Source organism: Oncorhynchus mykiss, chromosome 32, assembly GCF_013265735.2.
Source record: "Oncorhynchus mykiss isolate Arlee chromosome 32, USDA_OmykA_1.1, whole genome shotgun sequence".
NCBI lineage: Eukaryota > Metazoa > Chordata > Actinopteri > Salmoniformes > Salmonidae > Oncorhynchus > Oncorhynchus mykiss.
The window spans coordinates 34082075-34107054 of record NC_050572.1 but is presented as its reverse complement, the minus strand read 5'-3'; the positions used below and the strand labels follow the sequence as shown (position 1 = coordinate 34107054).

The window sequence follows — 24980 nt, the reverse complement described above, 5'->3', positions numbered from 1 at the left end:
TTTGTTAGAATGCTATAACAGTGAAAAGTCTCATTTACAGCATACAAAAAGGCAGTGTAATCAATCTTCACCCTGTCCATCGATGCAAAATGGGCAGGTGCTCAACTGAAGAAGTTTAAAGATGGAACAACAAATGGGTAGAGCCCACAGTGAAAACACAGTCAAATGAACCATAACCTGTTTGCATCACATGTACCAACTGAGAACACAAGTAAACCAAACAATTTGAAAAACGAAATTAATATACTCATTTGTAAAATAGAAAGCAGGTTCTCACATTAAATGATGGGACTCAGACCCAGATTTAAACAATCCCAGGTGTAGTTGAATTCTGGTATATCAAACAAGAATTGAGCCTTGTTCTACATGGTTAGTCAGATTCAATGTTTAAAATATGCACCACCACAGTCCCGGGATAATTTAGGCCAATGTGTATGAAGCCAATCATTTTTAGTGTTGATTGAATCCAATAGTCCTGGGGTAGACTTAATCTGCGTCCACGAAAACACGGACACATTTTTTGTTGTAACCCAGCAAAGCCAAACCCCCCCCCCACCAGTTTGGTTCCATCGACCCAAAGCCAGTCTGCCTCGGCTGTCTCGTCATTGATTCCAAACCAGTTTGCATTCCAGTGGCTCAGAGGTAACTGGTCCAACAGAAACGTCTACAGCAGGAGACATGATTATATTGAGATGTGACAATGTTTATAACATGAAAAATACATTGGGATGTGACAATGTCTATAACAGGAGACAATATTACATTGGAATGCGACAATGCCTATAACAATGTCTATAACAGGAGACATGATTACATTGGGATGTGAATGACGAGTATAACAGGACACATGATTTTAAAAGGCAACAGTAAACATGTTGTTCCACACAAATGATACATTTGGGTGAATGACACATCATTCACCCAAATGTCATTCAAATCGGGCCTGTGGTGTCTGATATATTGCGTGTGACTAACAGACTTGATTCCTATAGCGCCCACCTTGGGCCAATCAGTGTCATTTTGTAAATGCCGGATCTCTATGGCAAGACTCATCATTCACCAAAGTTTCGTCAACATCGGGCCAGTGGTGTCTGAGATATTGTGTGGGTTAGCTAGACTCATATCCCTGAGTACATGAGACACATTTCAAAAATGTGCCCATTATAGCGCCACCGTGTGGTCAATATAAATGTTCTTGCATATGTTGAGACTTGACAGTGTATCTAACGTGTACGAAATGTTGCTCTTTCCATGTTCTCTCCCGTGGCATAGACTGACCAGGGGAATCCAGGTGAAAGCTATGTTCACTTATTGATTTCACCTGTTAAATCCACTTCAATCAGTGAAGGGGAGGAGACAGATTAAAGACGGATTTTTAAGCATTGAGACAATTGAGACATGGATTGTGTATGTGTGCCATTCAGAGAGTGAATGGGCAAGACAAAATATTTAAGTGCCTTTGAACAGGGCATGCATAGCGCCACCATCTGGCCAATCTCTACAGCAAGAAGCATCATTCACCCGAGTTTGGTCAATATCGGGCCAAGGTTGCCTGTGTGACTTTCATAGGAACGTACAAACAGATGGAGACGGATTCACAGGGGGAATATAAAATGAACTCAATGCATTTATCATGACCCCTACAGAACCCTGGCAGAAAGAAAAGGAAATTTGTGTGTCAATCTTTTTGACATTGGACTTTATCTTCCCTATTGATCTGCTATTTCCAGCCTTACCAGATAATTGAGAAAATCAACAGTGTCTAATCCACAACCTCTCTCCTCTCTCTCTTTCCCTCTGTTTCCCACCCTCCCTCTTTCTCCCACCCTCCATAGCTCTCTTTCCCTCTTTAACTCCACCCCCTCCTCTCCCTCTCTCTCTCTCTCTCTCTCTCATCCCCATCTCCCTCCCTCCCCACTCTATCTCACCTGTTCCTCAGCAGTGTGTACGATGGCCAGGTGTCCTCCTATCTCCATGAACGAGTCCTGGATGTTGTGCCAGTGCATACTCCTGGTGGAGATGTAGTAGCAGCTGCTGTTGAGCACCAGCCAGTCCCGAGGACAGGTTACCGGCGTTTGAAAGGGCCAACGGGGTTGACGTAGGTGACAGTGGTGATGTGGGCTCTGGTTCTGTCATACACAGCAGAAAAAAGGATTTAGATATAAATGTTTTACTTCAGCGTCATGACACACACACACACACACACACACACACACACACACACACACACACACACACACACACACACACACACACACACACATACGCACACACACACACACACACACACACACACACATGACCTGATTTGGCCAACCTGGCCAGAAGCTCGTCTCTCTCCTTCACATGGTCTTCTTTCTTCGTCTGCAGTTCTCTCAGGGCTGCAATCGGGGCCGTTACGTTGACGGTCTCTCTCTGCATCTGGATCTGACCACCAGACTCGTTCTGAGGCAGAGGAGCCTGATGCTCATTGCGCAAGCCCAGATATAGATATTCTTATCTGAGAGGAAGACGAGCAGCAGGGGACTTCAGTCCAAAGCACCCAGGAAGAAAAAAAACAAGTCTTTAAAGAAGGGACGGCAAAGACAAAGAATGCGGTGAGCGTAGGGCAGAGGTGATGAGGTACCTTTGATAAGGCTAGTTGAATGTGGTAGCCATAAGAAGGAGCCCCATAGAACACAACAAGCAAATGTCTTTTCATTGTCTTTTATATGTGCTGAGTATGACATCATCAAGGTTTGTTCAGGATAAGAGAGATAGCGGCACTGCAACAATCACTGACTCCACACCGCTTTTTGAGCTCTCAGACTTTGTTAGGTTGCGAGTTTCATATTAGTCATTTACTGGGATGCAGGGCCGGCTCTAGCCTTTTGGCTAGAGCGAGATTTGGTTACACAAGTCAGATTACAAAGGTCACCAAACGGAGGGGGAAAAAACAGAAACAGAGGCCTTTATTTAAATGTTGTGTCACATTGGGACACTAGGGTAAATCAGGAAGTGGTTTAGGGAGGCAACATTTAAACAACGCTGTGTGTTTGCTGTGGATATATTCACAGTGGGTGCTCGCAGCGATGATGGACAGCAGAAGGACAGCGCACAGTGTGGCCAGGCAGGCCGTGGCTAACCTGTAGGGCCTGGGGCCCGTTCTCAGTGAGGGAACAGACACTGTTTTGGAGGACACAGAGAAGTACATGACACCAGTGTATAGAGCTGTATTTCAGTTGGAAATGTTGGTGCTAATTGCTCTGTATGTGGTTTTGGGGGGCTTTTGTGCAACGGAAACACTTGATAACACAGTCAGATACTATACTACATACAGCCTACTGTCTGCAGGCTGGGGATGCACAACATGCCTACAATGAAATATTTTCAGAATGTCAACAACATTTAATCCTGCAGACAAAAACCCATAAATGTGTGTTTGGTAGAAAATTAGATACATTTCATGAATCATTATAAAAAGCATGGAAGATAAATATGAAATCAAAAACTAGTAAGTATAATTGAAAGAGAGGTGTGATGAAATTATCTTTCAATAATTACATGTTTTATGTGGTACACACAAAGAAAAAAGGATTCAAATAAGAAAACAAATTTGGAATCATTGAAATATAAGCCTTAATGAAATTATTGCAAAACACAATTGTTATTGTGTGTTTTTGAGAAGGAAACAGGCTAATGGCTACTAATTATTAGGTATACTGTTTATACCCTATCAATCAGTACTTAGAGAATTGTTGAATAAATAAATGTTGATTCGATATTTGATTGAGCCAACCATTAAAAGGGGAACAAAAGTAATGTAAAGAAGAATAATCATGTGACTGCTCTTAAAAACAACCAAAATATTGTCAGTAGGCCACCTCTTGCTCCCGATGATTCACAAAATGCCTGTTGTTGAATCTTACTTCCCATCCTGTTTGTAGGGCAGGATTATGGTTGTTGCTATTCTAGGTCAGGAAATGAACCATGTCTGTGTAATCATTACACAAAGAGCATTTATTTGGCTGTTAAATGTCATGAGCATGTTGACTGCACCACAGAGTAGTAGGAGCATTCAGGAAAACTACATGGGCTGTATGGGAAGGGGTGTTGCTTGTTGCCAGTTTGGAGACAATTCCTGTCAGTAATATTGCCTGTGGTGCACTGCTTTCAAATCTGTTCCTCAGGGAACCCCAGTTTAGCCATTGCAGCATTAGCACATCTGATCAAATGAATCAATGGCTTGAGGATTAGATGACTAGTTGAATCAGGTATGCTGGTGCTGAAATAGGGGGGGTCCCAGAGGAACAGATTGACACATTTTGAAATGGATAATATTTCCACTTTACAGTATTAGGAGTCAGACATAAGGTCACAGCATGCAAATATATTTTTCACATTAGACGCAAGATTTAATTTAACTAATGACGTTCCTTAATAAAGAACTATTGTTCTTCAGAACTTGTGACAGTCCTGTAGTATTATACAATTAGCTATGGTGTCCGATACGTGGGAGGAAGCATCTTGAATACAAATTAGAAGCAGTGTCTATTCTATTGAGGAAGGTAATGATGAAAGACAGATATGGAAACCCAGAGAGAACTGTGTTTTGAATGCAATACACACCATGCCTGAGTGAACACTGCATAACCAAACCCACTGGGCACAGATGTCAGTTCAACATCTAGTTTTGATTTACATTGGGTTGAGTTGCGAACTTACTTGAATTCAACATGAAATCAACAAAAACGTTCACTATGTCATTAGATTTAGGTTCAAATTCCCTTTGATGACTTTTTCCAAATCCAAATCAGTTTTCCATGCTGATTAAACGTCCTCACGTTGATTTTTTGTTGTTGTTGAAATGTCGCGGACACAATGTTGATTCAACCAGTATATCCCAAACTTTACCACGTAAATCAGTCATTAGGCTCTCTTTGCCGGAAATTATGCAAATGTTGTTTTTGTCAAATGGTGGTCAAGGATGTTCTTGTCCCAAATGCCATACATTTCATTCGGTTTTGAAAATTCGTAATATATAGTACGAATTGTAATTCGTAACATATGCGAAATGGATGATGGACATCCACAAATTAATACAAAACATTAGTAACGTAACATATCATACTAAATGTGGTGTTTGGGATTTACATACAGAATCATACGAAATGCTCTGAGACCAGTTTGATTTCCAATCCCTGTCTGCTTTCATTACTGAAACATTTTAGATCATTTCTATAATTTCCATAAATACATGACTTTTATATATAGATATATAGATATTTTTTTTACCTTTATTTAACTAGACAAGTCAGTTAAGAACACATTCTTATTTAAAATAACGGCCTACCCCGGCCAATTGTGTGCAGCCCTATGGGACTACCTATCACTGCCAGATGTCTGCAAGAGTCTGTAATGACGCCTCTTGCACTGAGATGCAGGGCCTTAGACCACTGCGCCACTCAGGAGCCCGAGTGGAAATGTCTGGAAATTATTTTATGGGTTTGGGCTAACTATCTGAATTGAACAACTTGTAGTAGGCTAACTTTTCTAATTAAAATGCCACTAATTAACTATTTACAAGTAGAATATAGTATTAGCATATGCATGTTTCATGTTGTGTTTTTTTATGACATGTTTTGTGGGGTATTTAATCATTTAGATGCAGTGCAATCAATGTACAGTGCCTTGCGAAAGTATTCGGCCCCCTTGAACTTTGCGACCTTTTGCCACATTTCAGGCTTCAAACATAAAGATATAAAACTGTATTTTTTTGTGAAGAATCAACAACAAGTGGGACACAATCATGAAGTGGAACGACCTTTATTGGATATTTCAAACTTTTTTAACAAATCAAAAACTGAAAAATTGGGCGTGCAAAATTATTCAGCCCCCTTAAGTTAATACTTTGTAGCGCCACCTTTTGCTGCGATTACAGCTGTAAGTCGCTTGGGGTATGTCTCTATCAGTTTTGCACATCGAGAGACTGACATTTTTTCTCATTCCTCCTTGCAAAACAGCTCGAGCTCAGTGAGGTTGGATGGAGAGCATTTGTGAACAGCAGTTTTCAGTTCTTTCCACAGATTCTCGATTGGATTCAGGTCTGGACTTTGACTTGGCCATTCTAACACCTGGATATGTTTATTTTTGAACTATTCCATTGTAGATTTTGCTTTATGTTTTGGATCATTGTCTTGTTGGAAGACAAATCTCCGTCCCAGTCTCAGGTCTTTTGCAGACTCCATCAGGTTTTCTTCCAGAATGGTCCTGTATTTGGCTCCATCCATCTTCCCATCAATTTTAACCATCTTCCCTGTCCCTGCTGAAGAAAAGCAGGCCCAAACCATGATGCTGCCACCACCATGTTTGACAGTGGGGATGGTGTGTTCAGGGTGATGAGCTGTGTTGCTTTTACGCCAAACATAACGTTTTGCATTGTTGCCAAAAAGTTCAATTTTGGTTTCATCTGACCAGAGCACCTTCTTCCACATGTTTGGTGTGTCTCCCAGGTGGCTTGTGGCAAACTTTAAACAACACTTTTTATGGATATCTTTAAGAAATGGCTTTCTTCTTGCCAATCTTCCATAAAGGCCAGATTTGTGCAATATACGACTGATTGTTGTCCTATGGACAGAGTCTCCCACCTCAGCTGTAGATCTCTGCAGTTCATCCAGAGTGATCATGGGCCTCTTGGCTGCATCTCTGATCAGTCTTCTCCTTGTATGAGCTGAAAGTTTAGAGGGACGGCCAGGTCTTGGTAGATTTGGTGGTCTGATACTCCTTCCATTTCAATATTATCGCTTGCACAGTGCTCCTTGGGATGTTTAAAGCTTGGGAAATCTTTTTGTATCCAAATCCGGCTTTAAACTTCTTCACAACAGTATCTCGGACCTACCTGGTGTGTTCCTTGTTCTTCATGATGCTCTCTGCGCTTTTAACGGACCTCTGAGACTATCACAGTGCAGGTGCATTTATACGGAGACTTGATTACACACAGGTGGATTGTATTTATCATCATTAGTCATTTAGGTCAACATTGGATCATTCAGAGATCCTCACTGAACTTCTGGAGAGAGTTTGCTGCACTGAAAGTAAAGGGGCTGAATAATTTTGCACGCCCAATTTTTCAGTTTTTGATTTGTTCAAAAAGTTTGAAATATCCAATAAATGTCGTTCCACTTCATGATTGTGTCCCACTTGTTGTTGATTCTTCACAAAAAAATACAGTTTTATATCTTTATGTTTGAAGCCTGAAATGTGGCAAAAGGTCGCAAAGTTCAAGGGGGCCGAATACTTTCGCAAGGCACTGTAGATTATGTTAGGCAATTAGATTTCACCACTAGCCTTCAAAATGCTTTAAAATGGTTGCATGTAGGCTACTATACAAAAAGCTGATGGATAAATAAAGATATCCCACTCAGGCCATTTAACATTTTAAAAAAAAAGGTAGGTTCTGGTCTGCTTAACAGGGTGGCTCTCCCATAGGCTCCGATGCATTAGCAGCTGGGTCTGGTCTGCTTCATTCATTGTTTTTATATGAACCAGAAAAAAATGAAGGAGTGGAATGTCTCGCTTCCTCTTCCTCCTCTGCTATACATTTCTGAGGTTATTTTTGATCAGCCACTAGAGTGCCCCACAAGCCTTTAAAATGCTTTTGTGTAAAGTGTGTGCTGTACAGTAGGCTATAAACACAGTACTGCTAGTACTGCTGCTGAACTTACTGTATGTGAACGGAAAGGTGAGTACAGTTAGGTCATCAAGGGAACACAGTGTTTAACCATGACGATTAAGAGACAGCACAATACGATTTCCAGAGCAGTGCTGCTCCCAATGACCTTCATCAGACTGCTGTGTTTTTCCGTTGGACAGTTACGTTCCAGCACATCATGTCTCAGGAATCACCATAGATATTAGCCAACCGACTACAGGGAATGGTGGTAATAATGAATGTTTAGCTCACGTAAAGCATCTCACTGACCCACATCACAACATCCTATCACCTACTAATGACCGGTGGGGATAGATGACATAAATTCCATGTCCTTAGGTTCTCTTTGTGTGTGTGCTGCGCTTGCGCACTTGTGTGTGTGCTCGTGTACCTTTAACTCACGTTGTGAAGGCTTACCATGCCTTTCCTTTGTCACATTGAGTCAGACAGTAACAAAAGGGTAACTCCCTTTCCTGTATCTGTTACTGCATCCCTTTCAGTAAATCTTCCCAACCCAGAATGCTCTGTGATACTCCCCTGGATTCACTCACTATATGGGAGTCAGCCATGTGTCCTCACTCCCTAATTGATTGAAATAGATATAGGAAGTGGATGACTCCTTTCACGGGAATGCTGAAACTGCTTACTTTAGGATGTTGAGTAATGCTATTTGTGTTTAGGGGTGGGGTAGGGATTGGGAAATGTCAGTGTGTTCTGGCTACTGTTATCAACCATTATAAGCCTGCCAGAATGTGTGTGGTCCTACTACTGCTGCTTTGAAGTAACTGCTTCAATGCAGGAGAACTACTCTGACACAGGAAAAAATAATTACCATTAGGCAACACGTGGTTAGGTAGGTTACTTTCTAAATGTAAACCGTTGCAGTTACTAGTTACCTGTACAAAATTGTAATCAGTAATGTAACTTTTGTAATGTAATCGGATTACTTTCAGTTACTTACCTTAAGCGGCATGAGAAGAGGACAAAAAGGTTCCATCTGTGCCATCATAGTGGTCTCTCACTTATGGTCAGACTGACTCAGGTGGAACAAACATAAACTTGCACCTTTTTTCAATTTAAAAGTAATTCAAGGAGTAATCTAGTTTTTCAAAAGTATCTGTAATCCTATTACAATATTTCTGCTGGTAACTTTTTTGTAATCAGATGACATGTAATCAGTTACTGCCCAACCCTGACTGTCTACACAACTTTAGGGCCTTGCTAGCTAGTCTTGATTTTCTAGCATGGTGCTGTGAGTCTGGCCAAGCAAGACTAAGGCCTAGCAAACCTAACTACCAGCATCTAATTCTGAGTTTGTTTTTGGTAAGGATGTTATGATTGGGCAGGGATAGATAGACAGATATGCCACTCATTCTGTAGTGCCAAGACAAAGAGGGAGTAACATTCAACAATCTTGTAGAAACAATTGGTCAATTCCATTTCAATTCCAGGGAGCCACCTTTTTCATTGGAATTTGGTTTACTTTCTGAATTGACTGAAATGTTAATGGAATTAACCACAACCCTGGTTAAAAGTGAGGATAATTCGATCAGCTCACAAAAATCTGAGAAATATTTAAGAAGGTCTAAGGACCAGCAGGTGGCACTGCGGTTATTGTGACGGCCAGGCTGAAAGGTACACCCTTACATTTTGCCCATTCATTTCTTACTTACTCCTATGTACAGTACACAGACATGACCGTTCATGCTTGCACGTATGCAAGTGTGTGTTAATGCATTTTGTTTTGTGTATGTGCACTTGTGTGTACATGTGCACGTGTGTGTGTCAGTGTGTGTGCATCTCTGCTTTTTGCGTTTCTGTCTGAGTGAGTTCTGTTTCTTTTTGAGTATCTGTAGTGTAAGTCTCTGTGTGTGTGTGTGTGTGCGTGTGAGCGTGCGTGCGCTCAGCACCATTCAGAGCATGGCGTTTTAGTCAGAGGGACAAAGCTGGGGGGGGGTTACTTAACCCCAACGCCTCCAGGTGAGGCAGGACAGAGGTGACATGATGGATGTCAGACAGATCAGACAGCCCTATTCCATCATGCACCTGACCTGTGTCTGAGTCTGGTCATTGGATACCGGAGTTGAGGCCAATACGGCTAACTTCCCTCCCTGAATGGATCACATTCCATGTAACACACACCCTGTCACAAACCACACACACCCAACCACACACGCAGCACCCACCCACATGCACAGCACATTAATCACTTCCAGTAAGGACAGAAAGCTTACCGTACACGTATCACTGGTCATTGGTTACTGCATGAATAATAAGGTACATTGCATATGAATATTCATTCCCAAATGTCATAATCAGATGCATTATTACAGTAGGCTAATGTTACGGTTTACAAACACTACCAGGTCAAAGAGCAATGACCTTAAAAATGTACATATCTTGAGTGCCAAAATAGTAATGTACAGACACCTCTGATAATACACATCCTGTTGTGGATTGTTGCTTGATCAAAAAAACATTATGGAGTCTGTTTGAATCCTCAAACTACTTTCAGTTCCACGCAGACTAGGTGACCAAAGTACCACACTGGTTCTATTTCATCTACGAGAGAGGAAATGATGTGGTCATTGATGCCTCACAGGAAAGTATGCGTCACTTGAAGAGATGTGACCCAATTTATTGGTCAATGTTATTGCAACACTGTCCCAAAATCAGCAAGTCATTCAGACCTGACTTCCAACGTGTACAATTAGGAGTCTCTTTTGGAAACAAATCGTTTGATAGGAAATCATTCAACAATCTGTAGACTTTTTTTAGTGACACTAACAGCAATGTAGGATTAATGTATAAAACAATTTAAACCAAAACTCGTATTTCATTTAAATTAACATCATACTCATCTGTCTCACCTGTCTTTGTGCTAGTCTTCAGCCCCCTCCAGGTGTCGCCCATCTTCCCCATTATCCCCAGTGTACCTGTGTTCTCTGTTTGTCTGTTGCCAGTTTGTTTTATTTCTCCAAGCCTACCACTGTTTTTCCCTGTGCCTCTGTCTGTCTCTAGTTCCTGTTTTCTAGCTTTCCTGGGTTTTGACCATTCTACCTGCCTTGACCCTGAGCCTGCCTGTCGTTCTGTACCTTGTTATACCATCCTGGACTACTGACCTCTGCCTGCCCTTGACCTGTCGTTTGCCTGCCCCCCTGTTTTTGTAATAAACTTGTATTACTTTGAAACTGTCTGTATCTGGGTCTTCTCTTGAGCCTTGACACTCATCATAACATCTATTTGTAGTAAATACCTTTTAGGGTCAATGAAAAGTTCTGATGGCATAGAGCACCTCAAACATGTGGGACAACGGATGACAGGGTCCTGTGTAGCTCAGTTGGTAGAGCATGACGCTTGCAACGCCAGGGATGTTGGTTGGATTCCCATGGGGGAGCAGCATGAAAATGTATGCACTCACTACTGTAAATCGCTCTGGATAAGAACAACTGCTAAGATGTCATTTCCCTTTCTTTTGATAAAAAGAGAGATCTCGACATGATTAAATAAGAACTCCCTCAGTGTTTAGTCTCGTTGTTTTTCTGCTCAAACCTTTGAACTCAGGCGTACCAGGTTAAAGCCTGCCAGCCGAACCTCTACCTCCATGCCGAGCCGCTTGGCACAAAGTCAATGCCCAACCCAACTGTTTTAAAATTGACGAGCATACCTCGTCGCTGCTTTTCGCTGCTATGGAGAATAGACAATATGAATGACAGTTTTACATGTTTATGGCTTCTGCAGACTGATTTTGTTGTGTCTGACACTTCGAATGCCAGATTTTCAGGCCAAGTCTGTCACATATCCTGAAATATGAACAAAACAAAACATTATGAACACCATCCTAATATTGAGTTGTGTCCCCTTTTTTACCTCAGAACAGTCGCCATTTGTCAGGGCATGGACTCTACAAGGTGTCGAAAGTGTTCCACAGGGATGCTGGCCCATGTTGACTCCAATGCTTCATAGAGTTGTGTCAAGTTGGCTGGATGTCCTTTGGGAAGTGGACCATTCTTGATACACACAGACACACAAACCGGTGCACTCTGAATGGCACACAAACACAATCCATGTCTCAGTTTCTCAAGGCTTAGAAAATCCCTCTTTAACCTGTCACCTCCCATTCATCTACACTGATTGAGGTGGATTTAACAGGTGACATCAATAAGGGATCATAGTTTTCACCTGGATTCATCTGGTCAATCTATGTCATGGAAAGAGCATGTTCCTAATTGTTTGTACACTAAGTATATTTTTCCATAAGATCATTACAGTTATGAATTATAACATCTTAGTCAAGCATAATGTCAATGAGTTTTGCATTATCACATGATAATAACTAAATCACTAAATTCACTCATGCTGCCAAACATACCCTTGTAAAACTGACCATCCTACCGATCCTCGACTTCTGCGATGTCATTTACAAAATAGCCTCCAATACCCTACTCAATAAATTGGATGCAGTCTATCACAGTGCCATCCGTTTTGTCACCAAAGCCCCATATACTACCCACCACTGCGACCTGTACGCTCTCGTTGGCTGGCCCTCGCTTCATACTCGTCGCCAAACCCACTGGCTCCAGGTCATCTGCAAGACCCTGCTAGGTAAAGCCCCGCCTTATCTCAGCTCGCTGATCACCATAGCAGCACCCACCTGTAGCACGCGCTCCAGCAGGTATATCTTTCTGGTCACCCCCAAAACCAATTCTTCCTTTGGCCTCCTCTCCTTCCAGTTCTCTGCTGCCAATGACTGGAACGAACTACAAAAATCTCTGAAACTGGAAACACTTATCTCCCTCACTAGCTTTAAGCACCAGCTGTCAGAGCAGCTCACAGATTACTGCCCCTGTACATAGCCCATCTATAATTTAGCCCAAACAACTACCTCACCCCCTACTGTATATATTTATTTATTTTGCTCCTTTGCACCCCATTATTTATATCTCTACTTTGCACATTCTTCCACTGTAAATCTACCATTCCAGTGTTTTACTTGCTATATTGTATTTACTTCGCCACCATGGTCTTTTTGTTTGCCTTTACCTCCCTTATCTCACCTCATTTGCTCACATCTTATATAGACTTATTTTTTATACTGTATTATTGACTGTATGTTTGTTTTACTCCATGTGTAACTCTGTGTCGTTGTATGTGTCGAACTGCTTTGCTTTATCTTGGCCAGGTCGCAATTGTAAATGAGAACTTGTTCTCAACATGCCTACCCGGTTAAATAAAGGTGACATAACTAAATAAATCAATAAAATGCTGTTGTAATTCAGTATTTTGTAAAAAGGGGTAGGGAATAATGTAAATAGAGATATATTTAAGTTGGTAGTACACAGACATATTTTACTTGAACAAGTTATCAATTTCCCCTTAGCAAACAGTGACATTAGATTCCAATGAAGCTGCAAAGGCTGCTACTAGTTTTGGCTGTGCCTCAGCCGTTGACTCAGGTTGTCAACCGACACCTGGCCCAGTCTACTATGATGGCAATAGTAGGTGTAAACGTCACTCTTATTTCTGTAGGTCCGGTTCATCAGGATTTCCTTCTGCCGCCAGTACTCTATGTAAATGGTGAATGCAAATGCTTTTACATGATGTATTTGGTTTGTAACAGACCATGAACCCACAACCAAGATACGGTCTGGGCTCTATTTTAACAAAGCTAATGCAATGGCAAATCTTAGCACTGGCGTTAAGCTTGTGTTTTCTAGGTTTGGGGGTGTGTCCGAAATATTTGAGCTACTTTCACAACCGGAATTATGGGAGCCGTAGCTGCTGGTGGTGCGAAAGGGCTGGGTTTTGATGAATAAACCATTCGTGGGTGTGTCGAGGCTTGGCTCCTCACTGGCCAATCAGAACATGCTCCATGGCTAAATATGTGGTTGCTCTAAGTTGTGTATTGCCTTGTCATCAAATCCAATTTGAATGTTAGTCCGTTATAGCCTAGTTCGTTAAATAGCCTGCCCCATATTTTCTAAATACGTTGAACATATTTGAAGTCCACAGTGTTAGGGTTACAAGCCCGCGAAGCTGAGTGAAACCCTATATTTATTTGTTGGCATTGATTATTATTATTTTCCTTCTTCTGCCTATTGGTGGGAAAAAAAAATGGAATACCTGTGAGATGGTAAAGCCTAGGACGTTAACAACCTTGCATGATGGTAAATGGCCAAGGGCCACACCCTCTTATGCACATACCATGCCAATTGGCCACATGGTGGTGCTATAACAAGCCATTGAAAATGCTAATTTTGAAAGCTCACACACCTCACCCCATTTGAGAGTCCTGAAATTCAGTATATACGTCCATATTTTTTAAAGGAACAAATATGCCTCAAGGACCCATAAAGGTCCACCATTATGGATCTTCTGCCATTTACAATTTTGTGAAAAACTCTACTCTTCTGGCACCGATTGACCGATCTCCACAAAACTTAATATATGGTATCTATGGACCAAGCTCTCACAACTGATGTTCATCCAGGAAAGCGTCTCAAACAACATGGCCACTACTGACCAATAAACACGAATGTGGGCGTGGTCTGGCACATACATACATATACCTCCAACACGGATATTCATATTGTAACAAAACTTGGTACACATGTTCCAAAAACTGTTAAGTCTCAACACATGTAGGCACATTCCGATCGACCATACAGTGGCTCTATAATGGGTGCATGTTTATATCTCTTGATCTGGTTGACTCAGAGTGATGAAATTTAGCACACACACTCAGGGATATGAATCTAGCTAACCTGTATAGTATGGTTTAGTTTGGCCGAATGGTGGTGCTTTTGGACATAGCAGCCATACTGTTTGCGCAGGAGTCTTAGAAAATAGTGTGATTGAAGATGTGCATCTATAGATGCTATATACCAAATTCGATGCCGATCGGTCCATCAGCTCTGTAGAAGAATGCATTTTAAAGTAGTAAACATCATTGAACATTGATCCGTTTGATTTGGAGTCCTGATATTTGGCAAGAATGGTAAACAGTACAGAAGTAACTTGTCAATGTTTCCCATTTTTCCTGATGGTGGCACAGTGGGCCCATAGCTGAGCCCCGGCATTTGTTGCTTGCAGCTATATTTATTATTATTAATCTTCTTCCGTAAGACCAAATGAAAATGCTAATTCCCGTGAAATGGTGAGGCCTAGGAAGGGAGAAGGGGTTATCTGCATCCCAATATGGCGACCGGAGTATGGGCGAGTGTGTTTATCGAAAGTAAAGTAGTGGACGTGTGGAAAGGAGTGCGTGTGTCGGAAGTAAAGTATTGGGAGTGTGGAAAGGAGTGGGTGTGTCTGAAGGATAGTAGCGGGCACGTGGAAAGGAGTGGGTGTGTCGGAAGGAAAGTAGTGGGTGTGTGGAAAGGTGTGTCGAATACACTCTGCTATAGGTTAGATGGTTTTGAATGAGCTGTGTTGTTTGTCTTCCATTTCTTACCAGGCAACTACCATGCATTGAGCTACCATACCGCAATAGTTTGGAATTCTGTTTTTAGTCTGGGTCATTTTTCACTGTTAGTTTTACACAAATAATTGTACATTTTCAGTTATAAAACTGACCATTGTTTGTTTTTGATTGAATGTATTGACGATGGGTGTACTGTTGCTTCATGCGTTGCGTGCATGTGCTTACTGCGACTGTCACCCTGATATTGGCTACTAGGTATCTACTTCCCATTCCTTTGCCGGACAGTAGTGTTTGTCAAGTGGGAGCGAAGGGCACTGTGTCCGCTGGCTTATCTCATAGTGCAGCCCAATCAGCCACGTCAAACGGTCTTGAGTGGCAACAAATCTGCCCAATCTGCTGATTCGTTACATAGGTTCATCTCAAGGAACAAATATGCCTCAAGGACCCATAAGGTCCTCCATGATGGATTTTCCGTCATTTAGAAGTTTGTTAAAACCACTTAAAACGCTACTCCTCTGGCACCAAATGACCGATCTGCACGAGTCTTGATATATTGCATCTATGGACCAAGCTCTCACAGAATAGCATCTCAAACAACATGGCCGCTACTGACCAATAAACATTAATGTGGGCGTGGTCTGGCACATAAATGCATATAACTCCGATACTAATATTTGTATTGTAACAAAACTTGGTACATGTCCAAATCAAATCAAATCAAATCAAATTTTATTTGTCACATACACATGGTTAGCAGATGTTAATGCGACTGTAGCGAAATGCTTGTGCTTCTAGTTCCGACAATGCAGTAATAACCAACGAGTAATCTAACTAACAATTCCAAAACTACTACCTTATACACACACGTGTAAAGGGATAAAGAATATGTACATAAAGATATGTGAATGAGTGATGGTACAGAATGGCATAGGCAAGATGCAGTAGATGGTATCGAGTACAGTATATACATATGAGATGAGTATGTAAACAAAGTGGCATAGTTTAAAGTGGCTAGTGATACATGTACTCCATAAAGATGCAGTAGATGATATAGAGTACAGTATATACGTAGACATATGAGATGAATAATGTAGGGTATGTAAACATTACATTAAGTAGCATTGTTTAAAGTGGCTAGTGATATATTTGACATCAATTCCCATTATTAAAGTGGCTGGAGTTGAGTCAGTGTGTTGGCAGCAGCCACTCAATGTTAGTGGTGGCTGTTTAACAGTCTGATGGCCTTGAGATAGAAGCTGTTTTTCAGTCTCTCGGTCCCAGCTTTGATGCATCTGTACTGACCTCGCCTTCTGGATGATAGCGGGGTGAACAGGCAGTGGCTCGGGTGGTTGTTGTCCTTGATGATCTTTATGGCCTTCCTGTGACATCGGGTGGTGTAGGTGTCCTGGAGGGCAGGTAGTTTGCCCACGGTGATGCGTTGTGCGGACCTCACTACCCTCTGGAGAGCCTTACGGTTGTGGGTGAAGCAGTAGCCTTACGGTTGTGGGTGAAGCAGTTGCCGTACCAGGCGGTGATACAGCCCGACAGGATGCTCTCGATTGTGCATCTGTAGAAGTTTGTGAGTGCTTTTGGTGACAAGCCGAATTTCTTCAGCCTCCTGAGGTTGAAGAGGCGCTGCTGCTCCTTCTTCACGATGCTGTCTGTGTGGGTGGACCAATTCAGTTTGTCTGTGATGTGTACGCCGAGGAACTTAAAACTTACTACCCTCTCCACTGCTGTTCCATCGATGTGGATAGGGGGGTGTTCCCTCTGCTGTTTCCTGAAGTCCACAATCATCTCCTTAGTTTTGTTGACGTTGAGTGTGAGGTTATTTTCCTAACACCACACTCCGAGGGCCCTCACCTCCTCCCTGTGGGCCGTCTCGTCGTTGTTGGTAATCAAGCCTACCACTGTTGTGTCGTCCGCAAACTTGATGATTGAGTTGGAGGCGTGCGTTTACCACGCAGTCGTGGGTGAACAGGGAGTACAGGAGAGGGCTCAGAACGCACCCTTGTGGGGCCCCAGTGTTGAGGATCAGCGGGGTGGAGATGTTGTTACCTACCCTCACCACCTGGGGGCGGCCCGTCAGGAAGTCCAGTACCCAGTTGCACAGGGCGGGGTCGAGACCCAGGGTCTCGAGCTTGATGACGAGTTTGGAGGGTACTATGGTGTTAAATGCTGAGCTGTAGTCGATGAACAGCATTCTCACATAGGTATTCCTCTTGTCCAGATGGGTTAGGGCAGTGTGCAGTGTGGTTGAGATTGCATCATCTGTGGACCTATTTGGGCGGTAAGCAAATTGGAGTGGGTCTAGGGTGTCAGGTAGGGTGGAGGTGATATGGTCCTTGACTAGTGTCTCAAAGCACTTCATGATGACGGAAGTGAGTGCTACGGGGCGGTAGTCGTTTAGCTCAGTTACCTTAGCTTTCTTGGAAACAGGAACAATGGTGGCCCTCTTAAAGCATGTGGGAACAGCAGACTGGGATAGAGATTGATTGAATATGTCCGTAAACACGCTCGTAAACATGCTCTGAGGGCACGGCTGGGGATGCCGTCTGGGCCTGCAGCCTTGCGAGGGTTAACATGTTTTACCCACCTCGGCTGCACCTCGGCCAAACACTGTCAAGGCTCAACAAGTACATTCAAATCGACCACATGGTGGCGCTATTACAGACACGTGTTTATATCTCTTAATCTGTTTGACTCAGCGTGAGGAAATTTTACACACATGCTAAGTAGTGCTGAGCGATTACCTGAAATGTCAATTATTTGAATTCCATTTCGTTCATTTTTTTCTGTGAGAATGCGTACATTGTACAGTTTCTCTAGAGATAAATCATATCAAACTGTGCGATGTAGTAGGGAGTTGTACTTTCCAACAGGCCAATATTCTACATAGTTAAGCGCAGACAAATGTGGTAATTAACTACAATGACCATAATCCACTGCGCGCTGTTCTGTGTGTTTCTTTCATGCATTCTACTTTAGGTTAATGTGGGGCAGACACGGAGAACGAGAGAAGAGACAGAAGAATATGCGATTTAGAGGGAGAGAGCAGTTGCTTCTCTATCCCTCTAACGACCAGAGAATGCCTAAAATTGCACTTGACAGCGAGTGTTAGTGAATGTAGCATCACGTTTTGTTGGGAAAGAACCTTGCTTTTTAATGCTAGTAACCCCATTGTTTAAAAGCAATAATACTCTCGAATTCATGTGTTACGACATTTTTGTCATGCTTGTAATGTGATGATAGCCACGAGGCCTCTCATGTATTATTTCTTAATCAAATCATATTAAAAAATAAAATAACAACTTGTTTAAATAGTCCTAAATACAGTTACTGGCCCCACAATTGCTATCTGTGGGCATTTAATACAGATAAAGCAATTTAGACTATGGATGGTTTTAGCACATCCTAACTTTTCACCGGCCCTGGATAAAGATTCAAAATGAAGAGAAAGGGGGAATCACAATAATATTGCTCACAAATCTAATGTTTTATAAACATTGTGGAACCATCTTACAGATCATGTTTGCACTTCTCCAAAAATAGCAGATGAAATTGCATTGTGTTCGAGACAGATTGAATAGTTTGGAGGAGCGTGTCTTTGGTACCCGACAAGGGGTGTTTTTTGTAAGTGGGGATGGATAACCCACTTGAACAAGCGAAAAGCACTCTCAATAGACTATTTAAAACCCCTTTATCCATAGGCTACTTTTGTCTAGTGGCCAGAATGAACCCGCCTTGATTAAGGGGAGGGTAGGCTATGTTAAACTTTTAATCTAATTCAACGAAATGAGGGGGGTGTATTTATGTTTATAAATAAGAGATTCACTGGCACAAATGGCACATCTCTCCTTCCATGGCCACTGTGCTTCATGGCTGGATAGGCTGCGCTTCCACTCTCAAAATCCATGACATTATCAACTGCGTTGCCGTTAAGACCTGCTTCTTCTGGGTCTTAAAACTTCCCATTAGCGCTGCTTGAAATGGCCACTTTTGCACTTGTTTTTCTGGACACATTTCAAATATTGCCACCCCTCCCACCTCAACGCAAGCGAGTTGATGTTAGACAAGTAAATTGTTAAGGCTGGAAAATGCCAGTGCGCCTGTTTACATGACCAAATTGCATTGTTTGACACTTGCGCCTCTTTAGCATCATCCGAAAATAGAGCCCCGCATCAATTCCCATCAATATTTTACTAATGTCCAAATATTGATGGGAAAAATATACCGGATATGCAGTTCTGAAGCTGTAAGGCTAATGTGGAGCAAGCCCAATAAAAATGATGACGTTGACACAGAATTATCTGACTGGTGTCCCTGACCTTAGAGATCCTTTTTATGTCTCTGTTTTGGTTTGGTCAGGGAGTTGGGGTGGGCATTCTATGTTTTGTGTTCTATGTTTTCTATTTCTTTGCGTTTGGCCGGGTATGGTTCTCAATCAGGGACAGCTGTCTATCATTGTCTCTGATTGGGAACCATACTTAGGTACCCTTTTCCCACCTGTGTGTGTGGGACGTTGTCTCTGTTAGAGCACTTTGCGTGTGAGCTTCACGGTTTGTTTTTGTAGTCTTTATTGTTTTGTTTGGTGTCATTTTGCTTAAAAGAAAGAAAATGTACGCTCACCACGCTGCACCTTTGTCCTCATCCTTCAACAGCCGTGATAACTGGCACCCATTCTTGAATGATCAATAGCTGCCATTTACAAAAGCAGCAGGGCTTCAAAGAACAAGTTTGAATTTTCGCAACTTGGATTCCCTGTTTTTTACGGCAATTACTCTGTTATCAGGGTTAGATTATTCCTTTTATCAGAATAAATATCTGCTTTTGGCGACATTCAACAGTTTATGGGTTCAGTACCATGGTCTTGTAGTGGATGTGAGCTTCGACTGGAAGCCAGTGGAGAGTCTGGAGGAGCAGGGTGACATGGGAGAATTTGGGAAGGTTGAACACCAGGCAGGCAGCAGCGTTCTGGATAAGTTGCAAGGGTTTGATGGCACAAACATGGAGCCCAGCCAACAGCGAGTTGCAGTAGTCCAGACGGGAGAGGACAAGTGCTTGGATTAGAACCTGTGTCGCTTCCTGTGTGAGTTAGGGTCACACTCTACGGATGTTGTAGAGAATGAACCTGCAGGAGCGAGTCACTGCTTTGATGTTTGCAGAGAACGACAGTGTGTTGTCCAGGGTCACGCCAAGGTTCTTTGCATTCTGTGGACAACGACACCGTGGAGTTGTCAAACGTGATGGAGAGGTCTTGGAGCGGGCAGGCCTTCCCCGGGAGGAAGAGCAGCTCTGTCTCGTCAGGGTTGCGCTTGAGGTGGTGGGCCGACATCCAAACTGAGATATCTGCCAGGCAGGCAGAGATGCGTGTCGCCACCTGGGTGTCAGAAGAGGGGGAAGGAGAAAAGTAGTTGAGTGTCATCCGCATAACAATGATAGGAGAGACCATGTGAGGATATGACGGAGCAGAGTAACTTGGTGTACAGAAGGAAGAGGAGAGGGCCTAGAACTGAGCCCTGGGGACACCAGGAGTAAGAGTATGTGCTGCAGACACAGATCTTCTCCATGTCACCTGGCAGGAGCGGCCTGCCAGGTCGGATGCAATTCAAGAGTGTGCAGAGCCTGAGACAACTAGCAGTGAGAGGGTGGAGAGGAGGATCTGATGGTTCATGGTGTTGAAGGCATTGGATAGATCTAGGAGGATGAGAACAGAGGAGAGAGAGTCAGCTTTGGCAGTGCAGAGAGCCTCCGTGACACAGGGAAGAGCAGTCTCGGTTGAGTGACCCGTCTTGAAGCCTGACTGGTTAGGGTCAAGAAGGTCATTCTGAGAGAGATAGCGAGAGAGTTGGTCAGAGTTTGGTTGTTGTACTACTTTTATGTTATACACAAGCACACACCACACCTACTGTACACAAATAACGTAGAATGACAATGACACTAACACTGCACAAAGCAAACGGACATGTCAAACAATATACATGACTTGGTGGGAGACACAGATACACACACCAACACAAATGAACACACACAACGAACATTCCATTAGTATTTTCAGATGGACAAACCCCCAAAATACGTGATAAGGGGAAGAAGGGATACTGCAGGAGTTGTACAATCTCACTGCTTCAAACTTCACCGCTCCTCTACTTGTTTCTGTGGAAATGGACCCTGTCCCTGGGTGTAGGCTAGGCTGCTCAATCTGCTAGGGGTATTGTGACTCTGAGCGAGCTCATAGTCATTGTGGGTACATTCCAGTGTAATTGCTCAGGGCATGTTCCATCCTGTACTCTATACCTTCCTCAGGAAGGCTGTGCTTTTCTCTAGTGATGGGAATTTCGTCTCATTTTAATGACACAGATCTTTCAACTCGTTCACTCAGAAGAATTCATCTTTTGACTCATTTAGTTTCACTTGAGTCAGTAATGCCCGGAGCACGCAGGACCCACTACCGGCGAACGATGAACTGAAAACTTGAAAGAGTTTTTGATTCCACAAGCTACTCGTTAATATGTTGTGCACCATAGGGAGCTTATTGGAGCTGTCATTTGTGACTGAGACTTGTAAATGTGTGCTTTAAACAATGTAGATTTGTGGATTGCTAGGCATACAAATATACTGAACAAAAATATAAACGCAACATGCAACAATTTCAACGATTTTATTGAGTTACGGTTCATATAAGGAAATCAGTCAATTCAAATAAATTCATTAGGTGCTAATCTATGGATTTCACATAACTGGACCACCCACTTGGGAGCCAGGCTCACCCACTGGGGAGCCAGGCCCAGCCAATCAGAATAGAGTTTTCCACAAAAAATGGCTTTTTTACAGAGAGAAATACTCCCAAGTTTCATCAGCTGTCTGGGTAGCTGGTCTCAGACGATCCCGCGGGTGAAGAAACCGGATGTGGAGGTCCTGGGCTGGTATGGTTACATGGGCTGCGGTTGTGAGGCCGGTTGGACGTACTGTCAAATTCTCTAAAACGACATTGGAGGCGGCTTATGGTAGAGAATTGAACATTAAATTATCTGGCAACAGCTCTGGTGGACATTCCTGCAGTCAGCATGCCAGTTGCATGCTCCTTCAAAACTTGAGACATCTGTGGCATTGTATTGTGTGACAAAACTGCACATTTTAGAGCAGTCTTTTATTGTCCCCAGCACAAGGTGCACCTGTGTAATGATCATGCTGTTTAATCAGCTTATTGATATCACACATCTGTCAGGTGGATAGATTATCTTGGCAAATGAGAAATGCTCACTAACAGGGATGTAAACAAATTTGTGCTCATAGTTTGAGAGAAATATGCCTTTGTGTATATGAAACATTTCTGGGATATTTTATTTCAGCTCACGAAACATGGGACCAAAACTTTACATGTTGCGTTTATATTTTTGTTCAGTGTATAAGATTATTTATTGATACATCTGAAACAAGGTCTAGTTGTGGCTGCAACTGAACTATATTGTGAACGACTTTTGGCGGAATGCATTGCTTGACTGCCGTGAGAGGGTAATAAGTAGCCTGACGACTCTTCCGCAGCTCTGTCGTTTGCTACATACTTCTCATTCCGGAGAAGAAACTAACATCCGTGAGCATGGTGTAGCGTTTGGTCGGAACAAGTCTGGGTAGCCAGGCAAGGTGTTAAGCACAGCCGTTCGCGAACTGCAGCCCCTACAACGATTTGTTCTCGAGTGCGCGTTTGTTGAGCATAGGCAATGTAGGTTTTGGTTCTACAAAGCTGTGTCCATCAAAACATTAAATAGGCAATTAATTGCTGTCATTATTGCACCATGCGATCAATTATCAGTTATAAACATGTATTTTTCTTCTCTACGCTCACAATTTATTCTCCTGTGCGCATATAACAGACGGTTGGCGGTTCACTCATAGCTATGACGGTTATTCACACACAGTTACAGGTCATGATGACTCACACATTCCATCACAAAATATAATTGAACATGCAAGTTATTTCCACATATTACATTACCATTTTGTTCAAAACTGATTTCTTCATTTTTTCTCAATTCTTTGGTCAATGAAAACAAGCACACAAACAAGCAAACTTAAAAGCTACTTTGTAAAAAAAAAACGTTTTCACAAGGAACAATGTGAAGTTGCATAAATTTGGACTCAGGTTACTACCATATTAATGTGTCGACTACAAAAACAAACAAAAAACAGAGAGACAGATTGGCCAGTCTGAGCATGATTACAGGGTAGGGTAATGACAGCCCTGATCTGCAGTAAGCCAGGTTGGTGAGTTACAGTCATAGTACCGAACCCTCCTCACCTTCCTCTCTCAAGGCTGCCATGTCCCAGTGGCATAATGAAAAAAACCTGAAAGTCCTCATTTGTAACTGTGGACTATTCTTTCGCCTACACTGTTCACAGGTGAGACAAACATTCACTCGATCTGCCAAGCAGACTTATTCATGAGCTAATATTGCCTATGCAGGCACACCTTCCTGACAGTGACAGAGTTTTTGAAAGTACATTTAAACCTCAACTCACATGTTACATGTTACAATCAAGTTATTAAGGAAGTATACAAACTCCTCTTGACTTTCATTTTCAAGCTAATTGCTCAGAAACATTCTACATTCAGTAGATTTGATGCCATGCATTATTACACACTGTTGTTAGATATGCACAGCACTTTTAACCCAAGAAACCTAATACACTAACAACAAAAAGCTTGAGATCATAGATGTGTTGAAATCTTAGGACATAAAAGGGATCCAGGGATCAAGGGATTTTTGTACACAAACATTTTATTGAGTTTTCTTTTACATTCAAGTACAGTGTTACACAATTGTCCCATTGTTTTAACACCCAACCAGACCAACAGTAAAAAAAAAAAAAAAAAAGCCATTGATGACTCAAGGAAAATGAACTTGATAGCCTGGTCACTACCAAGCACCTCCTGCACCTTGTAGTGTTTGTTCATCTGCGCATTCATATTCCCATTCTAACTGCACTCAACAGTAGACCTCATTTTTTATATGAGTGTGTGAATGTGTTTACAATTCACACGCTCATATATGAATGTGTTTACAAGAGGATCAAATCCAGTTCAAATGTAAATGTGTGGTTTCAAATCCAGTTCAAATGTAAATGTGGTTCGGATAAAATATGGATGCTTTAATTAACCCACCCCTGTGCTCAGGGTGTCTGTTTCCCACCCTGAGCACACAACCTGCCCACCACAGGGATTCCTTGTCTCTGTGTTGTTAAAGCAGGTCTTTACATTCTTTCTTTCTTTCTTTCTGAGGTATACCTGTGAAGAAACAGGGAGACTGGTGGGGCAGGAGAGGAGAACACCCTTGCATACACACACCAACTGCAGCGAGACAGAAATCCTCTTGGTTATCTCACCAGTAAAGAGGATTTAAAAAATGATCCGTTGGTCCGCCTTTATGTTGTGTCATTCCAAATCCCAGGAACAAATAGGAGAGAGAGAGAGAGAGAGAGAGAGAGAGAGAGAGAAGAGAAGAGAGAGAGAGAAGAGAGAGAGAGAGAAGAGAGAGAGAGAAGGAGAGAGAGAGAGAGAGAGAGAGAGAGAGAGAGAGAGAGAGAGAGGGAGGGGGGGGGGGGGGGGGGGGGAGAGAAATACAGAGACTGGGGTTGGCTAGCTAGACACAGGAAGTAAAGCTCATTTTGAAAATAAACCAGACTGTAACAAAAGCAAATGGCAGTAGCAACAGAAGAATAAATAAACTAAAACAAACATCTCAGAGGTGTGTCTATACAAAGAGAAAATGATTCATGAATATAGGCAGTTCAGTCGTTAAAGAATAATACGCATTATTGTAAACAACCTGAGAAAATGTATGACATTTTGAAATATTCAAATTAAGA

General features: G+C 42.4%; 1 pseudogene; it reads right to left on the bottom strand.

Annotated features, from left to right (window-relative positions):
* Window positions 1-340: 340 nt before the first annotated feature.
* LOC110487598 lies at window positions 341-10603 on the bottom strand (annotated as a pseudogene).
* Between the last annotated feature and the right edge of the window lie 14377 nt (window positions 10604-24980).